Source organism: Oncorhynchus gorbuscha, linkage group LG06 (assembly GCF_021184085.1).
Source record: "Oncorhynchus gorbuscha isolate QuinsamMale2020 ecotype Even-year linkage group LG06, OgorEven_v1.0, whole genome shotgun sequence".
Lineage (NCBI taxonomy): Eukaryota > Metazoa > Chordata > Actinopteri > Salmoniformes > Salmonidae > Oncorhynchus > Oncorhynchus gorbuscha.
This window is the reverse complement of record NC_060178.1, coordinates 24,526,471-24,537,470: the sequence shown is the minus strand read 5'-3', so window position 1 is coordinate 24,537,470 and position 11,000 is coordinate 24,526,471. Positions and strand designations below refer to the sequence as shown.

Sequence of the window (11,000 nt, the reverse complement as noted above, 5' to 3'; positions counted from 1 at the left end):
AGAAAAGGTAGAGGAGAACACGTATCAAACGCTTGCTCTGGTAAACAGAAACAAGCGGTACCAAGGGAGGGGTTTCTGGAGACAATGTGGCCTACTGACTTTATTTTCTTGTGAATTTTGGACTTTTGGAACCGTTATAAGCTTTTATGACCCCATTCCCGAAAGCTAAGACTCTCCAGAACATGTATGCTGCGGCTTCTGTTCCCCTCTATAACGCTCACTTTTGATTACATTTTCATTCGTCAGCCGCCAATTGACAATACAAAAGAACAATAGTGACAAAATGTGCAACCTACGAATACTGTATTTATTTGTTTAATTTCAGAAATTGGCCATAGCCTGTGTTGCCATTTACTTTTTGAAAAATTGTTTCCGCCCGGTCTCGAACCGGGACCTTTCGCGTGTTAGGCGAACGTGATAACCACTACACTACGGAAACTGAACACACCAAGCATGAATACTCAAATAGCCTACTCAGTATCAATAGTTTATGTGTATCAAGATTTACTTCATACTTTTTAGACCTTCAGTACTGTTGAAAGTATGGATTATGTCTCTTGCGCTTCGCGCAGTTCGAGCGTTAATAAAAACAAAGTCACGTCGATGGGTGACATGACAGCGTGGGAGGACCTGCCCCACGGTTCATATAAAACCGTATGTCAGAGCGCACTCTCTTATTTCTACTCACAAAGTTAGCTTAGCCGTATCGCGCAAATTGACTGCTCCGCATCTTCCCAGGTCCAGGTAGGGTAAACAAAATGTATTTGGCGGGTGCTGTCCAACTCCCGCCAGATTATAGTAACTCTCTACATTTACTGTGTATTGTGGTAGCTGTTGTAATTACCAGTCAACGACTGAGGACGTACAGAAAAGTCAATATTCTTATAAAAAATTCAGCATTTAATATAAAGACTATACATAAGATAACATTTAATGAAGAAAATAATTTAAAATGTATCATTTTATTCCTAATTATTATTGTTAAAGTTGATTGAGAAGCACTTGGGACATTGAAAAATGGCCTCTTCCACTGAAATAAAATGTACATTGAAGTCTATGTCATTATGCTTCAATTATCATGAAGGCATACACACAAGGATCATTTTGAAATTTTATCCAGTGTATATTTTTTTATATATAATTTTGAATGATTTATCTTGAGGACAAAAAGAACACTTTTAGTGATATTGACCTGGCCACTAAAAGAGGGAAAGCCCATGAAACCAAGGTTGAAGGTTGATTCTTTATCCTCTAAGATAAAGCAGCTAAAAATGCTTTCGCGTTCCTTCAAGCCCCCTAAGTAAGGGGCCTTCTAGCACTGCCTCCAGCATGGGGACGCAACAGAGGACTTTAGTGATCAGGCTAGAGCTTGACGACCCTCAAGCCACAGCCCCGGCAGTTAACCTGTTCTTTAAGAAGGCCCCGGCAGCTACACCATTCAGTGAGCCACCTTCACCGGCTGACCCGTGGGCTCTCGCCCACCCCAGCAAGGATAGGACGCAAAACATGGGCTGGACTATATGCCTAAGGTGGATGAATACATAGAAGTGCTGATGCTCTCCCCAGATGAAGCCTGCTGCCCCAGACCTCAGTGCAGGTCCACAGATGAGCTACTGTCACGGGCCTACGACACAACGGCCCGCATTGGGAACCCTCTCTCAGTGCTCATGCTAGCACAGAACAGGATGCTCCTGCCAGAGCACGCAGACCTGGACCTCTGCAACCTGAATGACGCATCTCTTCAAGTGTTTGCGTTCAGGAACAAAGAGCAAGGCCTGGTTGGTGGAGAGCTGCAGAGATGGTTGTCCTTATGAAAGGTTCTCCCATTTCCACAGAGTAACTCCAGAGTTCTATCAGAGTGACCATTGGGTTCTTGGTCACCTCCCTTACCAAGGCCCTTCTCCCCCGATTTCTCAGTTTAGCCGGGTGGCCAGCTGTCGGAAGAGTCTTGGTGTTTCCAAACTTCTTCCATTTAAGAACGATGGAGGCCATTGTGTTCTTGGGGACCTTCAATGCTGCAGAAATGATTTATTTGGTACCTTTCACCAGATTTGTGCCACGACACAATCCTGTCTCGGAGCTCTACGGACAAAGTTTGAGAGACTGTGGCTGGCTGATGGCGTGCTACAGCTGGCATCGAAGGAGTCGGCTACGGGAGAGGAGGCGGGTGGTGGTCCCAAAAGCATTGCGGGAGGCTGTGCTCCAGAGTACTCATGGAGTGGTGGGGACTGAAAACTTTGGGGTCACTGCACCGCCTCCGTTAGGGCTTTTACTGGGGGCAGCACAAGAGCGATGTGGAGGACTTTTGCCGCCGCTGTGACAACTGCACAGCGAGAAAGGGCCCCCCAGGCCGCTCTCAAGCTCATCTCCAACAGTTCCAGTGGGGGCTCCCATGGAGAGGGTGGGAGTGGATGTAGTTGGGCCGTTCCCACCACAGACAGTGGAAACCGCTGGGTGCTTACGGTCATGGACTATTTCACAAAATGGCCCGAGGCCTATGCTCTGCCTGACCAGGAGGCAGAGACCATCGTCAACACCCTGACAGCGGGGTAGTTCAGCAGGTTTGGAGCTGCAGAGTCAATCTACAGCGACCAAGGCAGAAACTTTGAGTCCCGTGTGTTCGCCACCATGTGTGAGAGGCTGGGTATGCACAAGACCCGCACTACTCCTCTCCATCCTCAAAGTGATGGCCTTGTGGAGCGCTTCAACACAATGCTTGTACAGCAGCTGGCCATCGTCTCTTCCAAACACCAGCATGACTGGAACAAGCACCTGCCTATGGACCTCATGGCATGACGCTCCACTGTCCAAGACTCCACCTGCTGCACGCCTGCCCTCCTCATGCTGGGGAGAGAGATCCGCACCCCTGCGGAGATGGCGTTTGGTCGGCCCCTGGATAGCCCTCATGTTCCCCTGGGGCCAGAATATGCCCGGAGACTCCAGGACCGCCTGGAGACAGCCCACACCTTCACCAGAGAGCAGATGGAAGGCACTTTGTGGCTGGGGAGCTGGTCTGGGTCTATAGCCATCTGAGGAAAAAAAGGCAGATGCCCCAAGTTGGACAGTCACTGGGTGGGACCCTGCAGTGTCCTGGAGAGGGTAGGGGAAGTTGTTTACCAGGGAGTCCAGGCACCCACCCCCAGTTGCCGCAGACAAGGATCCAGACAGCCCACTCCCCCTGTCTCCCTCCCTGTGTTACCACGTTGCCAGCCAGAAAAGGTAGAGGAGAACACGTATCAAACGCTTGCTCTGGTAAACAGAAACAAGCGGTACCAAGGGAGGGGTTTCTGGAGACAATGTGGCCTACTGACTTTATTTTCTTGTGAATTTTGGACTTTTGGAACCGTTATAAGCTTTTATGACCCCATTCCCGAAAGCTAAGACTCTCCAGAACATGTATGCTGCGGCTTCTGTTCCCCTCTATAACGCTCACTTTTGATTACATTTTCATTCGTCAGCCGCCAATTGACAATACAAAAGAACAATAGTGACAAAATGTGCAACCTACGAATACTGTATTTATTTGTTTAATTTCAGAAATTGGCCATAGCCTGTGTTGCCATTTACTTTTTGAAAAATTGTTTCCGCCCGGTCTCGAACCGGGGACCTTTCGCGTGTTAGGCGAACGTGATAACCACTACACTACGGAAACTGAACACACCAAGCATGAATACTCAAATAGCCTACTCAGTATCAATAGTTTATGTGTATCAAGATTTACTTCATACTTTTTAGACCTTCAGTACTGTTGAAAGTATGGATTATGTCTCTTGCGCTTCGCGCAGTTCGAGCGTTAATAAAAACAAAGTCACGTCGATGGGTGACATGACAGCGTGGGAGGACCTGCCCCACGGTTCATATAAAACCGTATGTCAGAGCGCACTCTCTTATTTCTACTCACAAAGTTAGCTTAGCCGTATCGCGCAAATTGACTGCTCCGCATCTTCCCAGGTCCAGGTAGGGTAAACAAAATGTATTTGGCGGGTGCTGTCCAACTCCCGCCAGATTATAGTAACTCTCTACATTTACTGTGTATTGTGGTAGCTGTTGTAATTACCAGTCAACGACTGAGGACGTACAGAAAAGTCAATATTCTTATAAAAAATTCAGCATTTAATATAAAGACTATACATAAGATAACATTTAATGAAGAAAATAATTTAAAATGTATCATTTTATTCCTAATTATTATTGTTAAAGTTGATTGAGAAGCACTTGGGACATTGAAAAATGGCCTCTTCCACTGAAATAAAATGTACATTGAAGTCTATGTCATTATGCTTCAATTATCATGAAGGCATACACACAAGGATCATTTTGAAATTTTATCCAGTGTATATTTTTTTATATATAATTTTGAATGATTTATCTTGAGGACAAAAAAGAACACTTTTAGTGATATTGACCTGGCCACTAAAAGAGGGAAAGCCCATGAAACCAAGGTTGAAGGTTGATTCTTTATCCTCTAAGATAAAGCAGCTAAAAATGCTTTCGCGTTCCTTCAAGCCCCCTAAGTAAGGGGCCTTCTAGCACTGCCTCCAGCATGGGGGACGCAACAGAGGACTTTAGTGATCAGGCTAGAGCTTGACGACCCTCAAGCCACAGCCCCGGCAGTTAACCTGTTCTTTAAGAAGGCCCCGGCAGCTACACCATTCAGTGAGCCACCTTCACCGGCTGACCCGTGGGCTCTCGCCCACCCCAGCAAGGATAGGACGCAAAACATGGGCTGGACTATATGCCTAAGGTGGATGAATACATAGAAGTGCTGATGCTCTCCCCAGATGAAGCCTGCTGCCCCAGACCTCAGTGCAGGTCCACAGATGAGCTACTGTCACGGGCCTACGACACAACGGCCCGCATTGGGAACCCTCTCTCAGTGCTCATGCTAGCACAGAACAGGATGCTCCTGCCAGAGCACGCAGACCTGGACCTCTGCAACCTGAATGACGCATCTCTTCAAGTGTTTGCGTTCAGGAACAAAGAGCAAGGCCTGGTTGGTGGAGAGCTGCAGAGATGGTTGTCCTTATGAAAGGTTCTCCCATTTCCACAGAGTAACTCCAGAGTTCTATCAGAGTGACCATTGGGTTCTTGGTCACCTCCCTTACCAAGGCCCTTCTCCCCCGATTTCTCAGTTTAGCCGGGTGGCCAGCTGTCGGAAGAGTCTTGGTGTTTCCAAACTTCTTCCATTTAAGAACGATGGAGGCCATTGTGTTCTTGGGGACCTTCAATGCTGCAGAAATGATTTATTTGGTACCTTTCACCAGATTTGTGCCACGACACAATCCTGTCTCGGAGCTCTACGGACAAAGTTTGAGAGACTGTGGCTGGCTGATGGCGTGCTACAGCTGGCATCGAAGGAGTCGGCTACGGGAGAGGAGGCGGGTGGTGGTCCCAAAAGCATTGCGGGAGGCTGTGCTCCAGAGTACTCATGGAGTGGTGGGGACTGAAAACTTTGGGGTCACTGCACCGCCTCCGTTAGGGCTTTTACTGGGGGCAGCACAAGAGCGATGTGGAGGACTTTTGCCGCCGCTGTGACAACTGCACAGCGAGAAAGGGCCCCCCAGGCCGCTCTCAAGCTCATCTCCAACAGTTCCAGTGGGGGCTCCCATGGAGAGGGTGGGAGTGGATGTAGTTGGGCCGTTCCCCACCACAGACAGTGGAAACCGCTGGGTGCTTACGGTCATGGACTATTTCACAAAATGGCCCGAGGCCTATGCTCTGCCTGACCAGGAGGCAGAGACCATCGTCAACACCCTGACAGCGGGGTAGTTCAGCAGGTTTGGAGCTGCAGAGTCAATCTACAGCGACCAAGGCAGAAACTTTGAGTCCCGTGTGTTCGCCACCATGTGTGAGAGGCTGGGTATGCACAAGACCCGCACTACTCCTCTCCATCCTCAAAGTGATGGCCTTGTGGAGCGCTTCAACACAATGCTTGTACAGCAGCTGGCCATCGTCTCTTCCAAACACCAGCATGACTGGAACAAGCACCTGCCTATGGACCTCATGGCATGACGCTCCACTGTCCAAGACTCCACCTGCTGCACGCCTGCCCTCCTCATGCTGGGGAGAGAGATCCGCACCCCTGCGGAGATGGCGTTTGGTCGGCCCCTGGATAGCCCTCATGTTCCCCTGGGGCCAGAATATGCCCGGAGACTCCAGGACCGCCTGGAGACAGCCCACACCTTCACCAGAGAGCAGATGGAAGGCACTTTGTGGCTGGGGAGCTGGTCTGGGTCTATAGCCATCTGAGGAAAAAAAGGCAGATGCCCCAAGTTGGACAGTCACTGGGTGGGACCCTGCAGTGTCCTGGAGAGGGTAGGGGAAGTTGTTTACCAGGGAGTCCAGGCACCCACCCCCAGTTGCCGCAGACAAGGATCCAGACAGCCCACTCCCCCTGTCTCCCTCCCTGTGTTACCACGTTGCCAGCCAGAAAAGGTAGAGGAGAACACGTATCAAACGCTTGCTCTGGTAAACAGAAACAAGCGGTACCAAGGGAGGGGTTTCTGGAGACAATGTGGCCTACTGACTTTATTTTCTTGTGAATTTTGGACTTTTGGAACCGTTATAAGCTTTTATGACCCCATTCCCGAAAGCTAAGACTCTCCAGAACATGTATGCTGCGGCTTCTGTTCCCCTCTATAACGCTCACTTTTGATTACATTTTCATTCGTCAGCCGCCAATTGACAATACAAAAGAACAATAGTGACAAAATGTGCAACCTACGAATACTGTATTTATTTGTTTAATTTCAGAAATTGGCCATAGCCTGTGTTGCCATTTACTTTTTGAAAAATTGTTTCCGCCCGGTCTCGAACCGGGGACCTTTCGCGTGTTAGGCGAACGTGATAACCACTACACTACGGAAACTGAACACACCAAGCATGAATACTCAAATAGCCTACTCAGTATCAATAGTTTATGTGTATCAAGATTTACTTCATACTTTTTAGACCTTCAGTACTGTTGAAAGTATGGATTATGTCTCTTGCGCTTCGCGCAGTTCGAGCGTTAATAAAAACAAAGTCACGTCGATGGGTGACATGACAGCGTGGGAGGACCTGCCCCACGGTTCATATAAAACCGTATGTCAGAGCGCACTCTCTTATTTCTACTCACAAAGTTAGCTTAGCCGTATCGCGCAAATTGACTGCTCCGCATCTTCCCAGGTCCAGGTAGGGTAAACAAAATGTATTTGGCGGGTGCTGTCCAACTCCCGCCAGATTATAGTAACTCTCTACATTTACTGTGTATTGTGGTAGCTGTTGTAATTACCAGTCAACGACTGAGGACGTACAGAAAAGTCAATATTCTTATAAAAAATTCAGCATTTAATATAAAGACTATACATAAGATAACATTTAATGAAGAAAATAATTTAAAATGTATCATTTTATTCCTAATTATTATTGTTAAAGTTGATTGAGAAGCACTTGGGACATTGAAAAATGGCCTCTTCCACTGAAATAAAATGTACATTGAAGTCTATGTCATTATGCTTCAATTATCATGAAGGCATACACACAAGGATCATTTTGAAATTTTATCCAGTGTATATTTTTTTATATATAATTTTGAATGATTTATCTTGAGGACAAAAAAAGAACACTTTTAGTGATATTGACCTGGCCACTAAAAGAGGGAAAGCCCATGAAACCAAGGTTGAAGGTTGATTCTTTATCCTCTAAGATAAAGCAGCTAAAAATGCTTTCGCGTTCCTTCAAGCCCCCTAAGTAAGGGGCCTTCTAGCACTGCCTCCAGCATGGGGGACGCAACAGAGGACTTTAGTGATCAGGCTAGAGCTTGACGACCCTCAAGCCACAGCCCCGGCAGTTAACCTGTTCTTTAAGAAGGCCCCGGCAGCTACACCATTCAGTGAGCCACCTTCACCGGCTGACCCGTGGGCTCTCGCCCACCCCAGCAAGGATAGGACGCAAAACATGGGCTGGACTATATGCCTAAGGTGGATGAATACATAGAAGTGCTGATGCTCTCCCCAGATGAAGCCTGCTGCCCCAGACCTCAGTGCAGGTCCACAGATGAGCTACTGTCACGGGCCTACGACACAACGGCCCGCATTGGGAACCCTCTCTCAGTGCTCATGCTAGCACAGAACAGGATGCTCCTGCCAGAGCACGCAGACCTGGACCTCTGCAACCTGAATGACGCATCTCTTCAAGTGTTTGCGTTCAGGAACAAAGAGCAAGGCCTGGTTGGTGGAGAGCTGCAGAGATGGTTGTCCTTATGAAAGGTTCTCCCATTTCCACAGAGTAACTCCAGAGTTCTATCAGAGTGACCATTGGGTTCTTGGTCACCTCCCTTACCAAGGCCCTTCTCCCCCGATTTCTCAGTTTAGCCGGGTGGCCAGCTGTCGGAAGAGTCTTGGTGTTTCCAAACTTCTTCCATTTAAGAACGATGGAGGCCATTGTGTTCTTGGGGACCTTCAATGCTGCAGAAATGATTTATTTGGTACCTTTCACCAGATTTGTGCCACGACACAATCCTGTCTCGGAGCTCTACGGACAAAGTTTGAGAGACTGTGGCTGGCTGATGGCGTGCTACAGCTGGCATCGAAGGAGTCGGCTACGGGAGAGGAGGCGGGTGGTGGTCCCAAAAGCATTGCGGGAGGCTGTGCTCCAGAGTACTCATGGAGTGGTGGGGACTGAAAACTTTGGGGTCACTGCACCGCCTCCGTTAGGGCTTTTACTGGGGGCAGCACAAGAGCGATGTGGAGGACTTTTGCCGCCGCTGTGACAACTGCACAGCGAGAAAGGGCCCCCCAGGCCGCTCTCAAGCTCATCTCCAACAGTTCCAGTGGGGGCTCCCATGGAGAGGGTGGGAGTGGATGTAGTTGGGCCGTTCCCCACCACAGACAGTGGAAACCGCTGGGTGCTTACGGTCATGGACTATTTCACAAAATGGCCCGAGGCCTATGCTCTGCCTGACCAGGAGGCAGAGACCATCGTCAACACCCTGACAGCGGGGTAGTTCAGCAGGTTTGGAGCTGCAGAGTCAATCTACAGCGACCAAGGCAGAAACTTTGAGTCCCGTGTGTTCGCCACCATGTGTGAGAGGCTGGGTATGCACAAGACCCGCACTACTCCTCTCCATCCTCAAAGTGATGGCCTTGTGGAGCGCTTCAACACAATGCTTGTACAGCAGCTGGCCATCGTCTCTTCCAAACACCAGCATGACTGGAACAAGCACCTGCCTATGGACCTCATGGCATGACGCTCCACTGTCCAAGACTCCACCTGCTGCACGCCTGCCCTCCTCATGCTGGGGAGAGAGATCCGCACCCCTGCGGAGATGGCGTTTGGTCGGCCCCTGGATAGCCCTCATGTTCCCCTGGGGCCAGAATATGCCCGGAGACTCCAGGACCGCCTGGAGACAGCCCACACCTTCACCAGAGAGCAGATGGAAGGCACTTTGTGGCTGGGGAGCTGGTCTGGGTCTATAGCCATCTGAGGAAAAAAAGGCAGATGCCCCAAGTTGGACAGTCACTGGGTGGGACCCTGCAGTGTCCTGGAGAGGGTAGGGGAAGTTGTTTACCAGGGAGTCCAGGCACCCACCCCCAGTTGCCGCAGACAAGGATCCAGACAGCCCACTCCCCCTGTCTCCCTCCCTGTGTTACCACGTTGCCAGCCAGAAAAGGTAGAGGAGAACACGTATCAAACGCTTGCTCTGGTAAACAGAAACAAGCGGTACCAAGGGAGGGGTTTCTGGAGACAATGTGGCCTACTGACTTTATTTTCTTGTGAATTTTGGACTTTTGGAACCGTTATAAGCTTTTATGACCCCATTCCCGAAAGCTAAGACTCTCCAGAACATGTATGCTGCGGCTTCTGTTCCCCTCTATAACGCTCACTTTTGATTACATTTTCATTCGTCAGCCGCCAATTGACAATACAAAAGAACAATAGTGACAAAATGTGCAACCTACGAATACTGTATTTATTTGTTTAATTTCAGAAATTGGCCATAGCCTGTGTTGCCATTTACTTTTTGAAAAATTGTTTCCGCCCGGTCTCGAACCGGGGACCTTTCGCGTGTTAGGCGAACGTGATAACCACTACACTACGGAAACTGAACACACCAAGCATGAATACTCAAATAGCCTACTCAGTATCAATAGTTTATGTGTATCAAGATTTACTTCATACTTTTTAGACCTTCAGTACTGTTGAAAGTATGGATTATGTCTCTTGCGCTTCGCGCAGTTCGAGCGTTAATAAAAACAAAGTCACGTCGATGGGTGACATGACAGCGTGGGAGGACCTGCCCCACGGTTCATATAAAACCGTATGTCAGAGCGCACTCTCTTATTTCTACTCACAAAGTTAGCTTAGCCGTATCGCGCAAATTGACTGCTCCGCATCTTCCCAGGTCCAGGTAGGGTAAACAAAATGTATTTGGCGGGTGCTGTCCAACTCCCGCCAGATTATAGTAACTCTCTACATTTACTGTGTATTGTGGTAGCTGTTGTAATTACCAGTAAACGACTGAGGACGTACAGAAAAGTCAATATTCTTATAAAAAATTCAGCATTTAATATAAAGACTATACATAAGATAACATTTAATGAAGAAAATAATTTAAAATGTATCATTTTATTCCTAATTATTATTGTTAAAGTTGATTGAGAAGCACTTGGGACATTGAAAAATGGCCTCTTCCACTGAAATAAAATGTACATTGAAGTCTATGTCATTATGCTTCAATTATCATGAAGGCATACACACAAGGATCATTTTGAAATTTTATCCAGTGTATATTTTTTTATATATAATTTTGAATGATTTATCTTGAGGACAAAAAAAGAACACTTTTAGTAATATTGACCTGGCCACCAAAAGAGGGGAAAGCCCATGAAACCAAGGTTGAAGGTTGATTCTTTATCCTCTAAGATAAAGCAGCTAAAAATGCTTTCGCGTTCCTTCAAGCCCCCTAAGTAAGGGGCCTTCTAGCACTGCCTCCAGCATGGGGGACGCAACAGAGGACT

At 48.0% G+C, this 11,000-nt stretch overlaps 4 non-coding genes across 4 annotated transcripts; all 4 read right to left on the bottom strand.

The window, feature by feature from the left end:
- Positions 1-367: 367 nt before the first annotated feature.
- Positions 368-439, bottom strand: trnav-aac. Its single transcript has one exon. It is a non-coding gene; the product is annotated as a tRNA-Val (tRNA).
- A 3,140-nt stretch (positions 440-3,579) lies between these two features.
- On the bottom strand, positions 3,580-3,652 carry trnav-aac. Its single transcript has one exon. It is a non-coding gene; the product is annotated as a tRNA-Val (tRNA).
- A 3,143-nt stretch (positions 3,653-6,795) lies between these two features.
- Positions 6,796-6,868, bottom strand: trnav-aac. Its single transcript has one exon. It is a non-coding gene; the product is annotated as a tRNA-Val (tRNA).
- A 3,144-nt stretch (positions 6,869-10,012) lies between these two features.
- Positions 10,013-10,085, bottom strand: trnav-aac. Its single transcript has one exon. It is a non-coding gene; the product is annotated as a tRNA-Val (tRNA).
- Positions 10,086-11,000: the final 915 nt, after the last annotated feature.